This window comes from Rhagoletis zephyria, unplaced genomic scaffold (genome assembly GCF_001687245.7).
Source record: "Rhagoletis zephyria isolate East Lansing unplaced genomic scaffold, Rhagoletis_zephyria_1.1 Rzeph_scaffold_02772, whole genome shotgun sequence".
NCBI classification, from domain to species: domain Eukaryota; kingdom Metazoa; phylum Arthropoda; class Insecta; order Diptera; family Tephritidae; genus Rhagoletis; species Rhagoletis zephyria.
The window spans coordinates 42,354-68,021 of NW_016159856.1; the positions used below are offsets into that span (position 1 = coordinate 42,354).

The 25,668-nt window shown below is 39.9% G+C and overlaps 1 long non-coding RNA gene across 1 annotated transcript; it reads right to left on the bottom strand.

Moving 5' to 3' along the window:
- Positions 1–17,303: 17,303 nt before the first annotated feature.
- Positions 17,304–24,206, bottom strand: LOC108367684 (uncharacterized). Its single transcript, XR_001848278.1, has 3 exons — positions 24,104–24,206; positions 21,954–21,955; positions 17,304–17,314 (listed from the first exon to the last, which is right to left on the bottom strand). It is a non-coding gene; the product is annotated as an uncharacterized LOC108367684 (long non-coding RNA).
- Positions 24,207–25,668: the final 1,462 nt, after the last annotated feature.

The following is a 25,668-nucleotide window of genomic DNA, read 5'->3' on the forward strand; positions in this document are numbered from 1 at the left end:
CAGCATTTCCTGTGTGAATGTCCAGGCCTTTCGAACATTGGACACAAGACGTTAGGGAAACATCTAGTAGCAGAACTAACCGACCTATCAGGAGCTACCATTAGCGAAATCGGCAGATTCATTAGAGAGTCGAAATGGTTCGACCTAGCAACATAGGAAGTGCATAGACAAGATATTTATCCCCCGCGAGAAGTGCATCAAAATGGCGCAATAATGCGCAAGTTGTGTCCTGGGCAGCGACTAGGAAGCACTGCAACCAACCAACCATAAGCGCGAAACCATTTTCGAAATATAGCAAAATTGCGTTTTTAGTTTTTCACTCTGACGTCAGTAATTCAAAAATGATTTAAAAAATTCAGAGAAATATGCTTAGAGAAGAAGTATGGGTCTCCAATCTAAGACGAAATCCTGTGGAATTTAAACGGATTCAAGCTTTTGGTGCAGAAGGACTGGTAAGTATTGAAAATGTGCTTTTAAAATTTTATCCTTGCAATTTCGCAATATGTGTTTGCTTTTGAAAAAATTATATTTTAAGGCCTTATATAAACTCGATAAAATCCTCGAATTTCGTCCTGCTAACTTTATCAGCTTACAAAATTACATATTCGTCCTTGTGAATCCAAAAAATTAAAATTTTTTAAATTCTAAAGAAATTTCCTTTTTTCATTTGGTACCCAAATATTTATTCTACATTGCATTGAATTTTTTTTTTAAATTTTTGGAATTAATCATATCTTTGAAGTTACAAAGTCTTTTAAAATAAATCCTGACGTCAGAGAGAAAAAATAAAAATGCCACTTTAAATAAAAAAGTAGTATTTATTTATAATTTCTCAAAAATTATAGAAATAATTTTTTCGATTCAAGCTGTTGAAATGTATTGAATATCTAAATCCCAGAACTAATACCGGGATCGCGGGATTGCGTGATCGGTAAAAGCTGAAAAATCAACATCCCTAGTATGTACGTGAAGTTATTCCAAAGCGCTTGCTTTATTTCAGTTTTTAAGCTGCGTGCTGTTAAATGGAAACATAATTTTTTTTTGTATTACTAAATTACTTTTATTCACATTTCCTTCGCATCTGTATTATTTTAGTTCCATACGAAGAGCGCACGTTTTATCGTAATAAAAATCTCAGTTTTAACATTTAATTTTATATTTGATTAAAGTTCGCCAAATTACGCTTTTATGGACATTCTAATAATGACAGAAACTTATGTAATTATTTCTGTTCTGAAATAAGCTTTGAAATCACGATTCGACAAATACTTACCCGATAAATTTAAGGATATTTTTCAAGGTAATTAGCTACAAAACTGAACCCAGAGCTCGGCAGATCCACCCCTTACCAGTAACTCTTTTAATAAGTGGAAGACGGAACTTGTTGTCGATTCGCAGCTATTCCGGGCAATATTCCTTGATGCCCTAAAGCCTCTATTTAAGTTGTAATTTATTTTGCAATGCACCACAGTTAGTGTCATTGGAGGTCCGTTTCAATTAAGATTTTTATAACTAAAAAACAACTGAAAAGCCGGCAGAAGACGCCGCCACAAGACGCCGCCAGAATGCACGTACAAATTAGCGCTGCATGTTGCACTCACAAACAATTAATTACGTTATTTTTCTTCCATGCCCGGATACCGGTTCCGCTTAAGAAAAAGTCTTGAACTCTACTACCGCTGGGCAGTTTGTGAACTCAATAAAATCTCAATCGAGCCGTACGTTGCAATACAAAAGAAAAGGGTTACTTGCTCCGAAAATCAGATTTAAAAGCAAAATTCAATAGTGCTGCCAAGCATTGACACTGGCGTGTTTTTTATTTGATTGCATGCCATAAATTATGGCTATGTTAATGACACGGCCAAGTGTCGCGCCGAGCAAAATAAGGACTAGTAAAATTTAAGCGAGGAGAGGTCGGTCGTTCGTTCGATATGCGGCAGAGTAAAAAAAAAAAGAAGAAGAAACTGCAGAGATGCAGATGCTGCACCTTTCTGTCTGCAACTCCAATGTAGCAGTGACGCATTGCGACGGCAACACTTTGGCGTGATGGTCAAAATGTTCTCATTCCTACTTATGTTACTATAGCTTTTGCATTCGAGCAATGGCCTGTATGTTGCAATAACAAGCGCATACCCACACACACACACACACACACACACACACACATATATGTACTACTCGCATGAATGCATGCCCATGCAATATTTGCAGTAATGAAACGCGCCACAGCCACACATTTGCCCACATATGTCAGTTGACATTTGCGAGAATTTGCTTTAGTTTTTGTTACATCAGCATACATACATACATATGTACATATTTTAGTTAGGCTTGTTGCTGTTGCCGCTTTTGGGCAATTTTTCAACTCCTTTGGCGATTGTTTGCATATTGCCTTGTTGTTGTCATTATGTTGTTTGTGCCTCTGCTATGAGACGAGACTGAGTTGTTAGTTATGTTGTTGTACTGCATGTTTTGTTGCACTATCCTTCGGTGTCTGCACTTTTGGTATTTTCTGGCTAAATTCATTTTCGGTTTGTTGCGCGAATTTATCGCTGCGATTAAATTGAGTCGCGCGCATGCGCAAATGTTCAATATACCAAAGACGCAAACACACACACACACATACACAATGGTGTTGCATTGCGCTGTGCATTTGGCCGCGGGTGCCAAACGAAATGAAGTGAAGTGAAATGAATTTGAAGGTGTCGTGCCCGAATCCTTGTTTGCTCATAAATATCTGACCGTTTTCGTGGCCTCCCTGCACCCGCAATACCCAACACTGCTTCCACACCAACGCGCCAGCAACTGCTGCGTCAGCAAAAGTTAATGCAACAACTGGCATATGGAGACACTCAATGCGACAGACATGCGGACGAAAACAACACAGTCGGATACAAAGACAGATTTCAAACAAATAAGCCAACGAAATGAAACAAGTCAATAGCCTACGGCTGTACATCTTCAACTCAACAATTTTGCCAGTCCGACAGTGGCAACTTGCGTTATATTGCATATCTACTCGAATACGTGTAGTTGTTGCATGCAGAATTCGCACAAGTTTATTTGTAGGTATGCGCAAACTAACAACTAACATATTGAGTGTCATGTGAGTGGGTGGTTAACAAGCTATGGCGCATGTGCACTGCCACTCAGGCTTACAGAGTGGACAGGAAAAGAGACGTACATTTGGTTAGACAGGCAAAATATGCCTGCAAACATTCAGCCGCCATTACAGTGAGACAGCCAAGTGATGGTGGTCATGAAGCCGATGGACTAGTTAGATACATTTTCTTGCAACTATTAGATATTCAAAGGTGTAAATGCAAATGAGCTTAACTTTGTTTGTACATAAATACTAACTTATATATATATATGTGCATACATAGATGTATGTATAACAATACAAATTGACCCTTACTAATATTTTTTTCTCGAACAATGCAGCTTGCGCATAAAATTGGAGCTTTCATAGCATCATTTTATATGGCATAATGTCTTATCGGAGGTATGATTATATATCTGTACTTATCAGTCGAAGCAGGTCACCTTTGACATGATAAAAAGTCGCCACGTCTGCATTATTAAAGGCTCGCAGAGGTCCTTCTCTATTCTCACCGAGCTAATGGCTAATGGTGTTGCTCAACGTGCTTTAGAAATCGAAAAAAAAGATGGTATGGGCCAACATTATTATAGCGTTTCTAAATCAAGATTTGGCCTGTTGCTGAATACCTAGCCTATGGTGGAGTTACAAGGTCTTATGCCAGAACGATGAGACCCAGCGGTAATTGGCGCCAATGGCTTTCGTTCGGTCAATTGTTATTCTTACACCGTCATAATCAGGCGGTGAGACATCGTTCGTTGACTGGGAGCCACTACTTTCAGTGCTGCTACCATTCAATGGCGTGGCAAAGTGTTCCCTCCATAATTTAAATGCGTTCCGGACATCGGTCACCAGGTCCCTATGGTTGTTCTTACAAGAATTCGACCTGGTCTTGGAACCATTTTTCCTGTCGGCCATCATTTCAAGCTTCCTTCTTCAGCTCCCTATTTCACACGTTCGCAGCGTGGCCTTGTAGGCGGCATCTTTTCCTCCTGAAATCCAACTACCTCTTCGATGGCGCTACGTAATGAGCTGAAAATGTGGTTTCACTGCTCGCATTGTAGGGTGTAAGGGTCAACTTGCTTATAAACTGATCGTCTGTTGAAATTACAGCTTTTCGAAGTTGAGATTTTCTTGAATTGCTGTTTCTTGCATTGCTAGGTGCACATTTTTTGCTGCACAGAGGCGTGTGCGTATCTTAGCTGCTACAATATAGGGGTCCAAATCTCTATTAGGCCCACCAAGTTTTCGTCCATCCAAAGCTCTGGAACCGTACCTTCTGTCTATCGACTTGGGTTTTTGTATTTCGATCCGAAGACAGTAATGTGCTATATTGATCTTCTTATACTGAACCTACTACTGCAGACTACCATGTTTCGGACACCGAGGAAATGGATCCGACTGTGGGACCATCGATAGTAGCTCCTTTTTCTTTAAGATAGGCTTTCAATTGAGCTTTAATATACATCTGAGCATTCGATTTCGCTCGAGGAATATAAAATTTCTTCTATGTTGCTTATAAGACTTTTGGCATAACGCCAATTAGCGAGATTTCGATTTTACCTGACTAAGAAAAAATACATACAAAAAGTCTAACGGTGAACGTAAACGCTATACCACTATGATTTACTTTTTTGAAGCTGCACAGAATTTAGCTTTGCGTTACGAATTAGACGCGGTTGTCAACAGCCAATTACGATTTAAAAGATTTCCTTATTTATGTTTGTCTGCACAGCCGGATAGAATTTTGCCTTGCATTACGAATGACAAGATGTTACCGACAACGAATTTCGAATTAGCTTGGTACTTTCCTATGGAAGGAGGAATAAAAATCAAACACTTGCCACGATAAATCGAAAGTTAAATCAAGCACGACCCTGGCGGATATTGATTATTTTAAATGACAGCATCGAACTAGGCCTGCCTTTAGGTTAAATACAGAATAAATAAATAGGCCATAAATCTCGGCCATCAAATTAAAGTACTTAATTTCCTATCACTGTCACTTGATCAACACCACAGCAAAGCTGAGAGTTTATGGACAACAATTTGACAACCAAAATCGAATGATTTCAATTCTCTGTAGGAAAGAGTCAAACGGGCAAATAGTCCATAGAGTGGAAGACTGCACCGAATCGACAGAAAATCGACAGCACGCACACATGCAATTCATTTTGTGTCCTTCGGCAAACGTTTTTTTTTACGAATTTCATTTTGGTTCTCAATTTACAAGTACCTACGGTGACCATCCGTCCTCTATTTCAAATGACGGTCCTTTATTTTGGCCATCTGTCCTTTATACATTTTTACAAAATAAATTGACGCTATTGTCTTTTATATTTCACACTGCAGTTTAAATGAGCTTTGGAGTTTGTCGCCACCTGGCATTGGGAAAAAATAGAAACGATTGACTTGTTGCCGGTTATAGCGCCAACCAGAAGTCCAACTTTTGCGTTCTGGTCAGCTGTAAATTTCTGAAGTGAAACATCTTTAAGAATATGATTTTAGGCTATACACTTAAAACGCCATGGCTCTAAATAAAAAAGGAGCCTCTGCCCGCCTAGTTGATGACCTCAAAAAAAAAAGGCTATTGAATCTGAGTATGCCGTTTATCACTCAGTGAGGTAAGCGTTATTGGTAGTGCTATGAAAAAATCAAATGGTTATGGATTTGTCTTTACCTGGCATTGGGACATAATAGAAATGATTGACTTGTTGCTTTGGATTCGGCTGTAAGCCGGTTATAGCGCCAATTAAGAAGGCCAACTTGTGCATCTGGTCACCTGTATATTTCTGAGGCGTCTATACCTGAACTGACCATACCCAAACTCATCACAACCCTCATAAACTCACCTCACTCGAACTCAATACACACCTAAATCGACCACACCTAATTTCACTACGTGGCACGATATGAAATGATATCTCATGATACGACAGCCTATCACTTCACATCCTATCACATAAAATCACATTACATTACATCGCATTACCTGGCATAACACCATATCATCTAGGTGATTATGTATGTCGATGAAGAGAAGGATAAAAGAAATTCACAATTCCAAACCAATGAAATACGTAGAAGGTATATCGATTATGAGAAAAACTGGACTAGTTTCATTGCAGTGTGAATTTTTTTTATTTACCTAAATGAATAATTTAATAATCGCTTTTATTTGTTGTTGGTACGAGAAAATGCCTAGAGTATGCACGTAAACCTAAATCATCTGGAAAAAGTCCTTCATTAACCGACTTCACAAAATGGAGAAGGTTATCATTTTTTATTTTTTTTATGTATGTTAACGCATAACTTTGAATCACGTTACCCGATTTCGATAATTGTTTTTTCATCGGAAAGGTGGTCCCATACTAATTTTGTTTAGATTCGATTAACGATAATCTTAAATTTTTATATGAGAATTTTGTTTTTTGCTTAAAAATTACTTGTTTTACATTATACAATATGGTCACCGTATAACTATATATACTAGTTATGTACCTATACCGCAAAGAAAAGTGTGTTTGTGCAGTATGTAGTGAGAACCCAGCTAACTGTGGTAATTTCGTAGACAGCAATGTCACAATAAAATTGAAGGAAGCTATCACGATTGAGAAATCGAGGCATACATATGTATGTGTGTATGTAGGTAACTGTATAAAACTCCAGCTAACAGGCAATAAAAAAAAATAAAATAAAACCAATAATGTAGATAGGCACAGCAGTAATCAGAGAAGCAACAATCAGACCAGAAACGGCATCAGCGCCGCCGTTGTTGATATCTGTCTGTCAGGCACTGAGCCATTCAGTCATTTGGTGTTGGCAGCCAGCCAGTCAGTCAGTCAAGCTGCTAACACCCAAGGCTAAAACGTTAAAATCTTGCTGTTAACTGTTTTTCTATAAAATCAAAGCAGACAACAGAGTTGAAACGAAATAAAACACAGCAGCAGTGTGCGTGTGTGCTGGCACTTGTATGCGTGTGTGTGTGTTTGTTGCCGGTACGCAGGTATCACAGAGTGCAATTTAACTGTTACCACAGTCGCTCATAGCCGCAAGCGTTGAACTGCGTACTGCCAAATACCAGGTGCCAAGAGCACACCAAGTAAGTGCGTATGTGTGCCAGGTGTTGCTGAAGCTTTAGCTGCCATTGCTAGGGATGTCATTGACAAAAGTACATCGATGTTTTTCCTCGCTTCGATGCATCGAAAGTTCTCACAGCAGCAAAGGACAAACATCGATGCATCCTTATACATACATAGTTCTACTACACAACTTAAATTAAAAAAAAAAAAACAAATTTCAAAGAATTTTATAAACTTTTTTACGTTTTTATGTATATTTTACGGCAGTTAAAAAGAAATCAAAATTTACGCTAAAAATTGTGGGATTAGAATTTTGTGTTGCATTTTGGTATGTATTTACATAATTTTTTCCGCAGCTGATTAAGGGTTTGCGAGGCTTTAGAAGATACTTCGATGCATCGATGTATCGATACTTCTATCATTTATGCATCGATTAGAAATATTTCGATACATCGAAGCAAAACATCGATATTTTCGTTACAGCAATATTTTATGAACATCCCTAGTCTTTGCCAAGGAGCACTGGTGTGTTTGTGTGTGTTAAGGAACCACAGCCGCTGCTGCAAAGGCGCTTTATTATATCCCAATTGTCGTTGCCGCCAGTGTCAACACATCGTGTTGGCAGGTTATAAATTCATTTTGGTGCTCACACCAATAAACGCATACACGCCAGCATACCCTCGAACACTTAGCCTTCTTCTATAAGCTCGAGCAATGGTGCGTCGCTGCCTCCAGCCAATGCTACTTACTTGCCTATGAAGTTGATGACTTGGTTGCCTTGACAGCCTTTTGCCGCCATATTTCTGTTTTTTTTTTTTTCATTTCCCTTTTGAACGTATTTGGTAGGCTCCAGCTAAGCGAAATACCTGGGTCCCTTCGGCGTCCGTTGCTTACAGTTACCAAAATTGTCATTTTCCGTTCGAATTGTTGCTGATTTCTTTTTGCGTCATCTGTATTTGTTGCTATTATTGTGTCATTTGTAGCTTAATAAATCTTTAAGGAAATTAAACTTGAGTGACATTCGATTCACTTGTGAAACGAATCGATTTGTAATCATTGATACTGAGGAATGCATCACTTGGAGGTAGATAATTTTTGTAAGTGGGAAAGTACGGCATAAATACATACTTACATATGTATGTACATGTACAATCAAGTATAAGGAATATTTAAAGTCTCGTGAGAGCAAAACATATGTAGTATATACATATACATACATATGTACATAACTAAAAAGAGTAATGATGAAGGATAAACAAAGCTAACGTTATTGTCCCACAGGTAACTGCGAAAAAAATGTGTACTGAAAATAGAAAATATGTATGAAAATTCCATAAAGCTGCGGTGTGGTCTGAGAGAGACTCCGGTGGACGAGCGTCTAGTCACAATCCGCATGAAAGCTCGATTCTTCAACATCTCGGTCATTTATGTTGACGCCCCGACGGAAGAGAAGGACGAGGCATTCAAAGATCTTCTCTGTGATATCAAAATCGTGATTGGCGATTTCGAGACCGGGATGGTCAAGAAAACGATCTGTGGGCCCACCGTCGGAAACTGAGGCTGATCGTAACCGGAAACATGTTAGGACTAGGTTCCAGCATAAAAAGATCCATCAAACTACATAATGTCTACAGATCGAAAAATGACAACAATACAATGAAATCTGAAAGTCAAAAAGCTGCAATTAATGCACCACCCAAGAAGAAGTGGGATTTAGGCAACCCTCAAAGAACCAATGGTCCGACGAGGAATGATACGAAGCTGCTGAGAAAAAAAAGATAGCACCTACAGGGCCACGTTATGATCGGACACAACACAAGCTACATATGTGGAACCGATGTAAGAAGCTGAAGAGGCAAGCAATAAGAAGAGAGAGACCGAAATAAAGGAGTGCGAAGAGCGAATGTTACAAATTATAAAACGATTTACCACGATAGGCTCGGCGTGTTCAAGTACATAGGCTACGCTGTATTGGTCTTGTCGTAAGAATGGACTCAAGCGCTCTTGTCCTGTAGGTCTTCATTCCGTTACACAGTGCATCGCGGTAGCGATAGCAAAAGAAATGGCAGCGCACTCTAATGGTCAATACCGCTTGGATGGTTGTAACACGTTCCTAGAACAATATGTAGAATTGGATCTTTGGTCTATGAACACTAACAATCTCGCTTTCGTCTATGTCAATTGAGAGCAGTGAATGAATAAATGCAAGAGAAATACGGGGGCGTTAATGTGCGCATGTATGTAAGAACTTTAAAAAATTTTAGGGATATACCCTTTTTATTATTAACTCCAAGGGCTGCCCTCCTACCGCCCATCCGCACAAGGGATGCAGTGCGCATACTGTATCGCTGAAAAGCGAACCTTCACAAGTTCATCGATTATATTTGAGGACACAAAACCCACTTAAAAAACGGAAAAAAACAGTAAGGAACCACAAAGTTTAGTCCAACCACTAAAGTTCACTCGACAGCTGTCGTTTTGTGGTGTAGATGGCTGTTACGTGTAGCGCAGCCGACTGGTGGAGCAAGGAGGTGAGCACTCAAGCGAATGGAGTGAACACTCGTTAAAGTGTCGCACTAATTAATTCAATGCTAATTTTACACGTTGATTGTCACATTGCATTTGTAAGCGCACAAATAGACATACGGACAAAGGAATGGTACTCACATGCGTGAAATGCATATGTAGATATACATATCCTGACTACTACAAGTAATATATTTATATATAGATATATATCAGCAAGTGCATGTGTACTAAAGTTGTTGAATGCAATAGTTAGTTGCTTTTTCTCACCAAATAAGCTGGTAATGAGTGAAGCGCCGAGCTATTGACGCTCAGGCGGTGTGAAATGTCTCAGCTAAGGGAGTTTGTGGTCGAGTTTAGTTTCCAAGCTAGAAGTTAATGCATTCAGGTAAGCAGCACAAAGAAAAGGCAGCAACGCGTTGCTAAGGTTGAAGTCAATTGCCAATTGCCGATTGTTGCCTAGGCAAATGCCTATAGCCGTATACCCACATGGATCCAGCCAATATATCTGCCATTCGCTAGCATACCAATCAATTCCAGCTCACCGACGATGATGTTGGTGACTATGATGCCGACGATGGGTGTCTTTGTCACTTCTTTATTATGCAGGCATATGTTTCCGCACGTCAGACTGCATCTGTCCGGCTAAAACACGTACGCGTACACCCGAACCGCGCCGCGCCTCGTTGCGCAAACAAACGAATTTGCATTGCTTTGTAGTACATACTCCAGTATGCGCAACGCAAATGTGTTCACGCATTTGCAATACCAGCCGTGGACAAAGTTTGTCGCGTCCGTCTATTTGTCGCAACGCACACATGTCCGAGCGCATTTATTAATCGCTCCGTCGCTCGCTCGTTCTCAGCGGTGGACGGACACACACCAATTGCTGGAGCTATTTGTGAGCGGTGCTATGCTCATGGAAATGCCGCCTCAGGCGTTGTCTTTGGCACTGGCAACAGCGGCTAACTCTGTAATGGTGACAAGAGGGATCGTGATTGTGGCATCATGTAACGCGCGTTCACGCGCACTCATTCAAACCGCCAACCGCATGCCGTCACCATCAGCTTGGTTGGTGGACGCCTCTTGCGCTTGTGCGCTTTGGTCAGCTCACATTGCCATTTCCATCGGAGTCATCGTCGTCATCGTTGTCGCTGAAGCGGTTGTGATCATAAATTTTCTTCAACAACATGTTCGATATTTTCTCTTCGATTTGCCGCACATTGCTGGCAACAACGCCAAACATACATATGTACATATGTACAAGCTAAGGCCATGACAAACAAGCGGAAAGTCGGAAACAACAACAACAAGCGCTAATGCCGGGTACAATACATACGTGTATGCATACACTGCCGGAAAAAAGTATTGGCACAGCAAATTTTTCACAATATATGGAACACTTTCTATTCAAATATTTTTTGGCTAATGCTTTATAAAAATATGGTTCATTCTACAACAAACAACATATAAATATAATTTCTAAACTTTGTGAAAAACTCGCGAAAATTCAATAAACTTTCATGCAAATTTTCAACTTTTTAATCAACTGTTTTAGTTTTTCTTGAGTATGCAGATTTGGAGCCCAATAAATTGTATTACAACAAAGTGCAAACTTGCAGTAGCTACGATTTGCCGTTGATTTTTGAAACTTTTTCAACGCAGCTCTTGCATACAAAAAAAAAAAAAATCCGAAAATACTTTGTATGGAAAAAATTCAAAACACATTCACACAATAAAGAAATCTCAAAAATCAACGCGATTTTTGACTAATTCAAAATTTGTATTATTTATACTATAATTTAATGGACTATAAAACTGCATACTCAAGAAAATTCCAAAAAATCGTATTAAAAAGTTGAAAATTTATTTATTTTCGCATGTTTTCCACAAAGTTTAGAAATAATATTTTTATGTTTTTTTTGTTGGAGAATGAATCATATTTTTATAAAAAAATTTGGGAAAATATTTGAATAGAAATTGTTGCATATATTGTGAAAAATTCAGTGTGACAATACTTTTTTCCGGCAGTGTACATACGGTGGCGAGTATATAAATAAATGCGACGAATTTTAAATTTTTAATTTTGAATCCGTTTTTTTTTTAATTTTCTGAGTATACAGTTTTGTAGCGTATTACATTTTAGTGCAATGAAGTGCAAGTTTGAAGTAGCTAGGACTAACCGTTGATTTTTTCAATTTTTTCTACGCGCGTTTTCTTCCATACAAAGTAAGTTCGACAATTTTTTTTATAAAGAAAATGAGCAACACCTTCCACAAAAAAAAGATCCGAAAACCGACAGCTACTTAAAACTTGCACTCCGTATAATAAAATTGAATGGGCTACAAAACTGCATACTCAGCATGTTCCTGAGGAATAAAATTAAAGAGATCAAAATTTTGATGAAACTATGTCGAATTTTGCTAAATTTTAACAACGTCTGATGGCATGGTTTTTGTTAGAAAACGAGCTACACTTTACTCACTTAAATAATCGAAAGGGAAATAGCCAATGAACGCTAAAATGTCTTCACCCTATTTATATTTTCGCCACTGTATATACTCATCTACATTGTTGCCTGTCCGCGCGGTACACGAACATTTGAAAAATTGTCGTATTTGCGCGTGGCCGGTTGACGATATTGACGCTGCTGCAACACATACATATCAGCAACAACATTGGCAATATACAGCGTTGGCAACTAAAGCTAGAATGCACATATACATACATACATACATACAGACATACATACATAACTATGCGTGTCTATACGCTTTAGTCTAATGCATCGAGCTTTTCGGCTTTAGTTTGCCTACAATGAATGCTGCTATTGCAACATTTGTTGCAATTGCTTTTCCGCGTTTTTTTTTTGTTGTTGTTACTATTGCACTTGTAGCCCACACTATTCGTTTTGCCGGTTTGCCGCGCTTCTCCGTTTACTTATGTATTTGTATCTGCCCTGGTGGGTGGCTGCTCATAAATAAATTTATGTATTACAACTTTTTCACGCTTCTCGCATCTTAAACGAGATTTGTTGCTGGAATCACAAAGTCAGCACATATTTACTGGCAAAGAAATATTGGTTACTTTAGCTGGTGTTGCACATAAATTTATTTGTCTAATTGGCTGCCGGAAAGTGTGTATGCTCATATGGTTTTCTTGTTATTAGAAACCTGCTGCACGACCCACTGTGGGTGGTGGTATTTGGTCATTGGTCATTGGCCGCTGGGGTTGTGAATGTGATTGGTTGTGAAGTTTGAGTAAGTTGGAAAAGAAGAACTTGAATGATTCTATTTCTTCTTCATATTTATAGTTTATATAGACCACTGCTCCGCTAATATTCCCGTGAGTGCCTTAAGAAACTCAGCCAACACTTCGTTCTTCGTTCATCAATCGATGCCCAAACTGAATGCGATGCTTTTAGTAGCTGTTCTGATATTATCATTCACTTGTAGCCATCGAATGCTCAGAAAGACTTGTACGTTCAGACTCGGTTAACCCAGATCTATCTCAGACCCCTTGGCTGTACGAATGGTTTATTTTTTTAATTTTCCAGAGAACAAATGTCCCGAAACCCGCAGATTAACAATGTACTGCCGAAAAAGTTGTGGGATCTTCGTCATTCATTAACACAGATGAAATTTGGGGAACCAGAACATATAGCGAAATGAAGGTATCGGTTTTTGATAGGTAAAGTCATAGAAAATTCAGGAGAAGAAGCTTCGTTTTATATCTTTACCTTTACGTTAAGGAATTTTGTATTTGATTTTCGTGGAGCTCTTTGTAACCTTTAAGGACGCTACCTGCGGCTCTTATAGGCCCAAAGCTTGCCCAGCCCTGGTCTATAATGTAGGCTAGTTTTAAGACAGCAAATACCATTATGCTTACCCACTTCTCCGCCATGGCAATTTTATTCATATTTCAGAATGAAATACACTTCAGTTGGCTGGAACACGGACTCAAGGCGTATGTGGGTAAGGCACAACTGCTTATCGCATAAATTGTTGGTAATTTGGATCAACGAGGCGCAGTAAGAGTTTTTATTTTTGTTTATTATTTTTCTGTATTAAAAAATTAAAATTCTCGCAAAGTAGCAAACTATCGCCTCTGCTTACAATTTCGTAACTCTATCGTTCGTTTTCGGCTTGTCTTTATATCGATTACGTTTAAGCTTTATTATTGCCGAACTAATTTTCGGACTCAGTTGCCGATATTCGGTGGATATACCGACCCATCTCTGATACTCGATACCTGTACCAGTAGGGCGCTCGAAGAGGTTGACTCCAACATCACCCAACTACTAACTGGTCAAGGCTCCTTCAGACACCACTGGCAATGCTGTAACTACAAAGATGCCGGCCATTGCTAAACTTGTCAAGAGGGATTGCGATCCGTCAGAAGTAGCCACACTGGCGGTAAAGTGGACAGGCAAGGAGTTTTACTTAGTTAGGATCGAAGCTCCACTCTATAGCCATGGGTAATTGCGCAATTTTTTTTTGGCGCTAGCTCAATAACGCCAGCGCCACCTGTGGGGTCAGCACACTAACCCAGCGCAATAGCGCAGTGTACTGAATTGAACACGGCGCCGTCTGAGTGTCACCACAGTACCCATCGTCATGCAGTGCAGTACACCATACAGTGGTGTCATGTCTATTATTTCTATAATTTTCGGTGCTGAGCAACGTTTGTATCGCCAACTGAATTTAATTGCTAGGAATGTAGTAATTGCCACGATATTTTATCATTCTTGAGTAAAAGCTTTAAATTCGCGTTCTCAACACTCAAAAGCAAAAACAAAGTACGTGGACATTTTCAAAGAGTTAAGGCGAATTGTGTGTGTGGCTCATGTGTTGCTTGGTGTTAATGGCGCTGGCGCTTTCCATATACTGGTGTTGGCGCGGCAACTCCGGCTACGGTGTTAAAGCAGTTGCGCCGCGCAGCGCAGTGTTACCCATGCCTACCACTCTATGAGGATTAGGCTTTCGAGCCTTTCTCCCTGTTAAAAAAAAGCGTAAAGGTTCACACACTGAAAGAGCAGAGCTTAATAAAATCGGACAAAAGTTCGGAAAATGCTGCTTTAAAAAATAATAATCGCAGTTTATAAAGAAGTGCGTACTTTCAAATTTACAGAAAAATTTCCTAAAGTAAAAAAAAATATGTACAAAAAGTAAAAAAAATTGTGTCCCCATTGTTTGCAGCCAGTGAGTAGTAATGAAGTAAAGTAGGTGGGTACACATACCAAAACCTTCGAAGCGCCTGCAACAAGCAATTGCTGTCTTGCAATTTAATTCATTAGGCACGACACGCAATGCAAAAAAAAAAAGCAGTAAACAATGGTAATCTAGAAGAGCAGCAACGCTTCCGACTTTCGTGTCCAAGGCTTTGAACATTTGGCTACTGAACTAGGTTTTTTTTTTTTTTATTGCTTGCTACACATATTGCATATTTCTGGCAACAATGCCAAAAAGCCAAGCCAAGTGGTCGAAAAAGTGTATGCAGTGAACAAAGAGGCGCTTGTCCGCAGACAGTGAGTCAGACAAACGACGAGGGAAGGAACAAGGGCTTAGTAAAAGGTATGCGGCGATGGCGGATAAATAAGTGAATTTTTGGGCAGTAAAAGAGTGTTGCATACATACATATCAATATACGAACGCAGGCATGTTATCAAATGTATTCATGTTGCTTATGTTCGTAGGTGAATTTATTAAAAGCATTCACTCGCTGCAAAAATTTCAGGACCAGGTGGTGTACGGGGGCATGGTTTTAAAGTATGTGCAAAAGGACCAGGTTGCTAACTAGTAACTTTTTATACTGACCTGGACCAGGTCAAAGGTAAAAAATGCATATAGGTATGTGTTAAAACACCAACCACCTCTTCCACCAATTTGATTCGGCTGCCGAAAGTGCATATAAGTAAAGCGAATTTAAAAAAAAAAGGCTTTTTAAATAATGAATTTTATTATTTAAATTTAAAAAGCATTTTCAAAATTATGAAATATTCGGTTTGTACAAAATCTTACGAAATTCAGTTCATGGTCGAAGAGGGGTCGTTGTGTATTATGCAGCGATGGAGCAGCAGTGGTTAGGGCCAATGGCATCGCAAACAGTACTGTAACCATTTGGATTACTAGTGTTGGTTGCAAGGAAGCGTGGTCCTGTACCAGTATTTAATCTAGTCCCACTTTTTGCAGGGCTCCGTATGCCTTGCCTGTGTGTGAGTGCTAATATCTGCATATTTGCTGTGTTTGCCATGCTTTTTCTTATCCATTTGGCAAATTTGCTGCTCTTTGCCGCATACTTGCATATGTAAAGCTATGCTGTGAATGCAGTTAAGTGCGTACAACGCGGCAACAAGGCATGCCAATAAGCTAGCAACCGACCTATGCTAAATATATGAAGTGATCTGTATCAGCCAAAATTTCCACCAACTACCTCGCGTCTATGCAAAAACGTTTGCCAAAAAAGCGATTGGAGTGGTACTTACTTGATATATGAACATTGTTCACAGGTTTGTAAGTGCGTAGCTATGTATGTATGTATGTATGTGTTTGTGTGTGTGTGTGTGTGTGTGTGTTGTGTTGCTTATGTGTGCGGTAAACAATTGCAACAATTGTTGCAACACACCAGACAATTACATTAGTAGCTTACGTGCGGCTTATGTAACAATAGACATCATCCTTATCCTTAAATGGGCTTAAAGGCACAAACATTTCTTTTGTCTTTGTCCATACAACAGCTCAGAGCTTATTTAGCTCATCTCAGCGTGGCGAGAGGGAGTGGAAAGAGGGATGCCGATCTACATATGTGTGTGTGTGGATGCACGCCAGTGGCAGAAAGTTGGCTTGCAGCTGCAGCGGCGCTCATAATGTCGTTGTGGCTGTTGGTATGTTTTTACCTTTTAGCGTGCAAAGTCAAGACTTGCTTTTGCAAACGGTAGCCGGTAGCTCGACTAGTAGCAGCAAACCAATTGAACAACTGAAACGGATGGTTTCGCATTGGTGCAGTGCACTGTGGTACAAACCCAAAATATTTTATGGAAAAAATTTGGAGTCGGCGTAGAACCCGAATTTTCCGTATGCAACATTTATGGACATAAATCAAGAAAATAAAAACGAAAAACTAGTATGGTCGACTTGTTTTAAAACATACCTTCCATATAAGCCTAATCCGAAAACCGTCTTAGAAAGTGCACCGATGACTTGATGACTCCGTGCGGCAAACATCGAAAGAAAAGATACCGATCTTAACTTTTTAAAAGTTTTTGTCCATAAAAGGTGTCAAAGTCGGCATTTATAAAGTAAAAGTTTGGTTTGTTAATAAGTAGTTAACAAAATATTTGCTCGTTTGCACTGCAACCAAAACAAAAGTTTTTAGAAAAACACACTGCCCAGCTCAGCAACAAAAGTCCCAATAAATTTTAGTTGAATAAAATAATTCTGACTTCTGTCACTTTTATTTTGTATAAAATTGTAAATTTCGTAAAAGGTCGAAATGCGAAAATTTAGTGCTCAAAACGCTGAATATTTTTCCACCATAATCCCACTGTGCGACGCCATAATCTCATACATGCAAACAAACATACATATATACAGATGCAGTTGCTTGGCTGTAACCAAGCCCGGAAATGAGCACCTCTGCACCCGCTCTGAAACTCTAAACGCCTTAAAAATTTACTTCACTTTCAAACCACTCCATAACTCAATTACCCAGCAGCCAGTTACGGCATACCCACATATTTAGCTACGTACACGTATAGGAGCGCGCCTGCCATTCAACTCGGAAAATTTTGCTCTATTACCTCTATGGATCTAGTAGCCATATATGTCCCACGTACATACATACATATGTATATAAGACGTCAGATATATTCTGCCAGCAAGCCCTGACCCCTTTTAAATAGTTCTTATGCCGCTTACTCACCTCGGAACCAACTCCATTGTCGTTCTATGTCTAAAACTTCGACACAAGTTCAACGCTAATAAATCAATTAAGCATTTGCTGTTAGTCTGTTCGTGAGCGTGTGCGAGCCGGTAAGGTAAGGTAAGGTAATTTAAATAAATGCCACCACAACAACAGCCACCACCACCACCACCACCACCACCACCACCACCACCACCAATGTGGCGCATATTAACAACTCTATATCCTCTACCTCGACCTATCTATCCTATTGTGTGCTTAAATTCCTTACAATTGTTGTTTGGCTTGGTGTTGCTGCTGCTGCTGCTGCTGCTGTTGCACTTGTACAATACAGCTTCATTAAAATTGTTGCAATGTGAAAATACATATTTACATATATCTTTACATGGGTGGGTGAGCGATGTAATGGCGCGCCGCTGCAGCAGTCAAGTGGGTTAAGAAGGTACGCGTGGGCGGTTCAGAAGTTTCACGATTGCCATGTATCCATGTTGATGCAAATTTACTCACCTATATGTACAATTGTGTCACATACATATCTACACTTATCATTACCTTTTATAAAGCTCACTTGTTGTGAACTTAATGCTCTTGGCGCATTTTAATGAATTTATTAGTTCAACAGTCAGCCACACCCTTTTGCTAAATTGAATTATTCGACTGTGCATGTCTGTGTTTATGCATAGGTATTTGTAAGCCGTAAATGCTCACTGCTTTGGTGATTTTGCAAAGTACTCTGCACTAATTAATATTAACTCCATTGCGCCTTTACAGAAAATATGTTGACAATTATTGAAACTTAATTCGATGAAATGCAATTAATGGGTTTGTTAAGCTGGTATTCCAGCCATATAAATCGTAAATTTACTTATGATCATCAATTATCTGATGATGCTTTCTCACAGAGAATTATACAAGCGCACGCGGACGCTAAGTTTGCGGAGAGCTACAAGTTTCGTAAACACCCGCATGTATGATTTTATTGATAATATCTACTATATTTCACAGTTGAGTAAAGATATGCATATAAAAAATATATATCTACTTATTTTTCTTATTTGTCTCTAAAAATGTCTGTCGGTTTCGGACCGTGACCAAACATCTTCGCCAATTGGCCACTCTCTTACGTTGCCCCCTTCTCTAATCTGGAAAATGCTGCGCTAACGGCCCTCCGTTTGAGACCGTCGATGTCCATGTCATCTGCATACGCCAGCAGTAACGCATTTTTGCTGCGCTGCAATTTATATTAGCAGATCGTCGAATTCAGATTGATTGCATAGAGCCTCCTCGTTTGGGCACCAAATGCTAGAAGAAGTCATTTACCATTTGAACGGAGCTAAAAGATGGGCTCTATTTCTGACCTCATTGACGTACTAGTTTTACGGGGATCCCAAATTTAGAGATGGCGTTGTATAGGCAGCTTCCCTTCATGCTATCAAAAGCGGCTTTAAATCGACAAAGTGAGATAGTGTGCGCCGATTTGATTTTCTGTCCAATCAGTTTATTCATAAAGGGCTTTAGCCTTTCGTCGATAGGACCGCAGTGATTGTCGCAAACAGCGGGATCTTCGTGCTGTGTGGATTGGCCAAAATACACTGAAATTCCAACCTTAGGGCATGTATTCAACAGACCAAGTTCTTGGGAGCTGGTTCATGTTCACTACCAGATCCTCGCGGTCTGCTCAGCCGGCAAACCGTCTGTTCAGGGCCTTCCCCTTTCTAAGCCACCTTATTGCTATTCTCAGCTCGTCTTAGTCAAGTGGGGAGAGCCTATTTGTATAATGCTCAATTTCGAGCTTAATACTAAAATACTTCTCAATCAAAATGAAAAATCCACATAAGCTCAGCGACCAAACGTTCATAATCTCAGCTATTTAATCACCCCAATTCCTTTTGCGAGATAAAGGCTTTTATTATCTGATGGAATGTGTTGGTATGTATGTCACAACACATCAACTTCCACTCGAGTATTGCAATGCAACTTCATTGAATGCAGTTGCAGTGGGAAGTCATCAATCATTTGCGCAGAACCTCTCTAATATTCTAACACACCGACATGACTATAAATATTCGAAAATATTGCATAAATAATAATACAACTTTGTTGTGAAAAAAATCTCCCTTTCCACATCAAACCAACTAAATGTCTAACTGACTGACATTTTGACTGATTCGTTCATTAAGCCGTCAACGCGTTGCATTGGGGAGCAAAAGTAGCTGCTGCGCTGCAGTAATCACAAAAGCAATAGCTAGCAGCAGTGACAGTTACGCATGCGCACGCTGGCGGAAAATGCGCATGCAAGCGCGTTTCGAGGCGCATAACCAACTCGAACTGTACTTACTTACTTCGCCTTCCATGCTTCTCTTTAACAATTATTCTTACTAAGCTTAAAAAAAAATTCCACGCTTTGACGACGTGCGCTGCACATGCATACATATGTGCGTATGTCTGTATAATGCTCGTAATGCCCACGGCTTTTTTGGCGGTGTGTGCATGCAGTGAATGGGCTGCATAGTGACACAAACGGTTAATTAAATAATTTTGGGTTGACTAATTGAGATGTGTTGGTGTCACATCAAAATGATGGATGCATCCTCATAGCTGTGACTAGTTCGTTTTCCACGTCTGCGTCAAATCGTCCAATCAACACAACAGCATCACTGCCCTCGGGAATAGCGGCTTAGAAATATATGCATATGTTTACTACATGTTTGTCTACGTAGCACATGTGGATATGTTGTCGTTTTGGTTGATTTTATTTCTTCAATTCCTACGCTTGCATTAATTAGTTCTTCCCTACAGTTCTTGCGTCACAAATGGCGTACAAATTGCATGGCGGAATTGTAGTAATAACTTCTCTATCAACCATTGATCCGCTTAAATGAGATTATTAAGACAGATTCACAACGCTGATTGTTAAGTAAAATTCAAATAAATATTTTCATTTCCCACAACTGGAAATAATTATCTCATGGTTTTATAGAAATAAAGAAACTGATGTTGGTTTCACTGTAAATATTAAATAAAAATCATAGAAGTATGGACCATATTTGCCATTGGAGTTGGTGTCCAGATAGCAAACAATCTATCGGATCCACAAGCTGCATTATTTTTGAGCCGTGGTAATGCCGAATCTCAACTTGGTCACCGCTAGCGTCCAGAAGAGTACTGAAACCAAATCATTGGTCTCTATTTTACCGGATCTCGTTGCGTTCTTGAAAAGTTCAGTGCATAACGGGACTTTCCGGAAACATTTTCTTGCCAACCAGAAATTTCTCACTCACGTATTTAAATCCCCCTCCTTTCTACTTTGTAGCGGTCTGGAATCCATCGTCATTCTACGTGGAAATGTGACTTTCGGTTATCAAAGCGTAAAGTATTTGGTTATTGGTATTGTAGCGACACTATTAAGCTGCGCCTATTTCGGGTTTTCCGTCAGTCGCTATCGTCAAGCTCAACCAACGGTAGGCCCATTAAACGAGCTGTTTAGATGGCGTCGGACAAAAGCGAGCTGAGTGGGATTGAGTTGACATGTGAAGAGGTGGTTGGTATCGTGCGGAGCCTCCAAATGCCGGACGCTCATTGGGGATATCAGGGTTGAGTATGGATAAGTAGCTATTGAGACGGCTACAACATCGTGGCCGTAATTGGGACAGAGTAGTGCGGGTCTCTCGTGGCAGTCGAAGCTCAGATTCTGCGATAGGGATAATTGGGCTCCGATCACGGCATTCATAGGTCAAAAGTCGTGATTGGGGGTGAACGTCGGTACGTCGAGGGATCTAGTGGTTGTCGTATTGACAATTGCGGTTGTGTGCGCGGAAATTTAAATAAAATTTTCATATTGTTCACCGCCGGAAATGGTGTGCCGTTGACGTGAATTCCTAGTTGAAGTCTGACCTCCCTTGTCCAGGCGGTGAAGAGAAGTTACGTTCTGTGTGCTCACTTTTTTTGGTCGAGACGCTCGACCACCGGAATGAATGACAGTACTTTACGACAAAGTTTCTCTTCTACCGTAAATCCGACAACGAACTTTCGCTCCTTACACGGCAGCTGTAGTGGACGCCGTAAAGTCCCACTTGATAATTACCTTGCCACATCTATCACATTTCTTGTATGTATGTGTCAGACCATTCAAAGTACATGCCCTAAAAGCATGGTCCTATAACATTTGTCTGATTGTCATCAAAAAAAGGGGATGATATTCGTCATTTTCTTTGGAACTTTGTCCTACGTCCTCGGCTCATTTCTTAAATTCATACGGGGCGCCGCTTGATCCAATCCAGACGCCGACTTGCAGCCGCACCTCGAAATGGCCCCACCAAATCTACTTCTCTTTTCCCGCCCTGACCCAAAATTCAGCACGGGTTGGTCATCGCATTTACAGATGGATTACTTACATTGGCCAGGGTGAGTGAGTATAGTCGTGTAACTTTTACTGGATACCTAGGTACACGTTTTACCATATACACCATAATCTCTGTAGCACAGATAAAAGATATTTTTTTTTAACTTTCCGGAGGTCTAAAAAAATGAATCATAGTATAGTGCCCGCATTTATATAAGTACTGAAACTTTTTTTTTACCAGAATTGACGATAAAACGATGATATAGAATTGTTTTCGTAACTATAATATTTAATTCTTCGCAAATTTCTGCACAATAATTAAGGAGTTCTCACACAAGAGAACCATGTAATCATAATCAACAACAATACCCAAGGCGTATGTGTCACACATCATTCGTATACATATTTATGAATAAAGGTGGCCGACAGTGCGTCCAATTAAATATATCCAGCACATTTTTAACAACCAAAAATTCCCACACCCATTCACTTAACTCCATCACACCGCCATCTGTATACGTTACAAGAATTCGTCGCTCCAAGCGAGCTTACAAACGCTGACACGTACTTACGACAAACTCGCCCGCAGAGTAGACAAGTGGTTACGTGCCACAATGTATGCGGCAAGAATAATTATGGATTATTAATAAAGCAATGTGGAGGTAATGAGTACCAAGTAAGTAGAACAGCGCAAGGAGAGGAGCGGAGCCGAGCGGTTGTGAATAACGCCTGATTACACACGCCAGCCAGCCTTGCGGTGGTCAACAAACAAAAGAAAAAAATCATACAGCATGCTCCACAACGACGTCTGTGACGATGTCCCCCGTCATATCGCTGGACATGCATCTGGTACGCAACTAACTACTGGCAGCAACAGCAGCAGCGCCAGCGCAACAGCCAAGTGGCAAGTGGCACGTTCAGTAGTGTGGCAGCGAACAAGTACGACAAGTGCTGGCGCATGTTTTGATGGTGGCTGAAAGAAGAGAAGCCGCCACCGTCGTGCAAAGAAATTTTCATATCATCTGCTGGATTAGACGGACATACTACTACAAGAGCGTTAAAGCGTTTGCTTAGCCAGTTAGCAAATGAAGGCCTAAACACACTTAGTTCATCTCTACGCCGTGTTTGTTTTTTTTTTCTTTCGGTTTTTGGCTTTTATTAGCATTCTGAGGACAAGCCCCCGGTTGTTCGTGCGTTCATCTAAGGCGCAATTTACACGTCTACAGCTTGCAGACAGACAAGTGTGTGCGAACGCTTTAGATTTAGTGTGTTTAAATATGGTATGCACACATCCTGCCTAGCCACAACGCATTGCTTGTCATCGCATGTTGCACGTTTCTTGTTGTCTGCCACTGTGCATACAGTGTTTGCCGCATTCGTTTGTGTCTGTTGCTATTGGGTCCATTGGTGCCTAGTTAGTCATAAGAGCGCGGCATTATTCTGTCGTTTTTTGTAGGCTATTTTTTGTGCTGACCGCAAAAATTAACACAAGTTTTAAATTTTCCAAATGAGTAAGGCAACTAACCGCCAGCGAGTAAGCGACCGGTCCTTCCTACTAACATGGAATACCCATTTATCAGGTGTACTATGTGCATATTCACTTGTACGTACCTGCGCAGCATACAAATACACATACATATACATATTAGTGTTCTGCCATCCCCTTTATACCGGAGCTACACATCTGTAAACACTGACGCTCTTACATAGTTGCTGTCATTAAGCTTATTGCAAGTTCAACTTTAGCCGACACCAGCATTTTTTTTTTGTTGCAGCGGGTGTTCGTGGCCGTTGTGGTCGTGTAATGGTTTCATTCTTATCATTACTTTAATTAATTGCATGATAATTACATGTACACGCATGTACATATGTACGTACTACGTTGCAGTAACAAAATTTTAGTTAAATAAGTTAATACGTTCCAGAATATACAAACGCCTTGTTCAGTAATGCATCAATGCAAAGCATCATCCTAAATATGTTTCAATTCGGCATTTGAATGGCGTATAGGAAACTCCCTTTAGTGTTGAGTGTTGATCCTTTTCTCACGAGTCTTTTCCAAGATTTTGCGTATTGTGAATACCTGATCTATGGTGGAATTGCCAGGTCTAAAGCCACACTGATAAGGTTGACGGTGAGTTTCAGCCTTTCACACAATATGCTCGATATGACCTTGTAACCTATGCTTAGAAGGCTGATCCCGCGGTAGTTGGCGCGAATGGCGAGGTTGTCTTTCTTGTGGATTGGGCGGAATGCAGTCGTCGGGCATGCGTTCACCTGACTTGAATTGCTCGGCTTCCAGGCTGTCAGCTCCAACAGCTTTGTTGTTTTTCAGCCGCGTTATAGCTATTCCTACCTCGTCATAGTCAGGCGGTGGAACATCGGCGTTGAGCCCGATCGCAGCGTGGCCCTGTAGGCGGCATATTTTTTCTCTGCAGCTTTCTGACACTCCTCATCGTACCAGTTGTTCTTTCGGCCTCGCTGAATTCTGACTACTTCTTCGGCGGCGCTACTTAATGAGTGGAAAATGTGGTTCCACCGCTCGCATATATATGTCGGTTTGTTGAAGAGTGCTCTGCCACCTCCATATATGTATGTATGTATATGAAATGGGTCCTTAAGCACGATTTGAACTCAGTAAGTCATTAAAAGGACAATTTTGTGGCTCTTTTGGAGTATTATTGAGTACTGGCGTTATACAAAATTTGTAACTGCTTAATATGAAAATACTGCCCTCAAAAAGTTATTAAATAACCATTCATAAGTTTATGTATGTACGTATATACATACATAGGTATATAGGTACGTACGGTATTACATCCAGTTGTAAGATTTCTGCAACATAAATTCATTCGCACACTGCAATTTACAAATTTGGTTTTTTAATTGACACTTTGCTGCCAGCCGTTGCAGCCATTCCTGACGACAATGTCCTCAAGTAGCCAGTTGTTTTTTGTCAATTACCAACGATTTATAGCCACTAAAAAGCTAATTAGATAAAAAGCTGCGGCTTGTAAACTTATTTATTTACATATTTTTAATACGCGAATGCATGCGGTAGGCATGAGAACAAAAAAGTCAAAAAATTAAGCCCCCAATGCTGTGCGGCAAATGCTTGCAGGTTATAGCGAAAGTCACGCTGTTGGAAAGTTGAAAGGAAACCGCGCAGGCACTCTATTGCACACATGCCTGTGTATGTATGTATTTATGTATGTATGTATGTTACTAAGTAGCAACACACTTGATTTATTGGCACCACCATTTTTGGTGGCGATTGTTGAAAAATGCATTTCATTATTGACGCGCATTAGCGCATTTAAGTAAGGAAGACACTCATTTCCATATACACCTTAAAATACATAAATAATACATACATATGTACATATGTATGTACGTGTATGCATACCATTTAGTACGTACATGTGTGAATATTTGGCAAAAGTGTCGAGGGGAATCTATTTTGGTGTCATAGTGGCATTCCTTGCTAAATTGTCGCTTGTAAGTGACAGTCACTTTGACCAAATTCGGTAGGATATTGAGGAAGAGAATCGCGCTGTACAAGCTATCGTAAATTGATTTATTTTCTTTTCAATTAAAAATAAAACATTATTTTATTTAGAATATTTTAGGGCCAATTTCATTATTTACTGTTAGAAATGCAATTTATTGTCACCTCTACTGCCGCTTTGCATATAAAG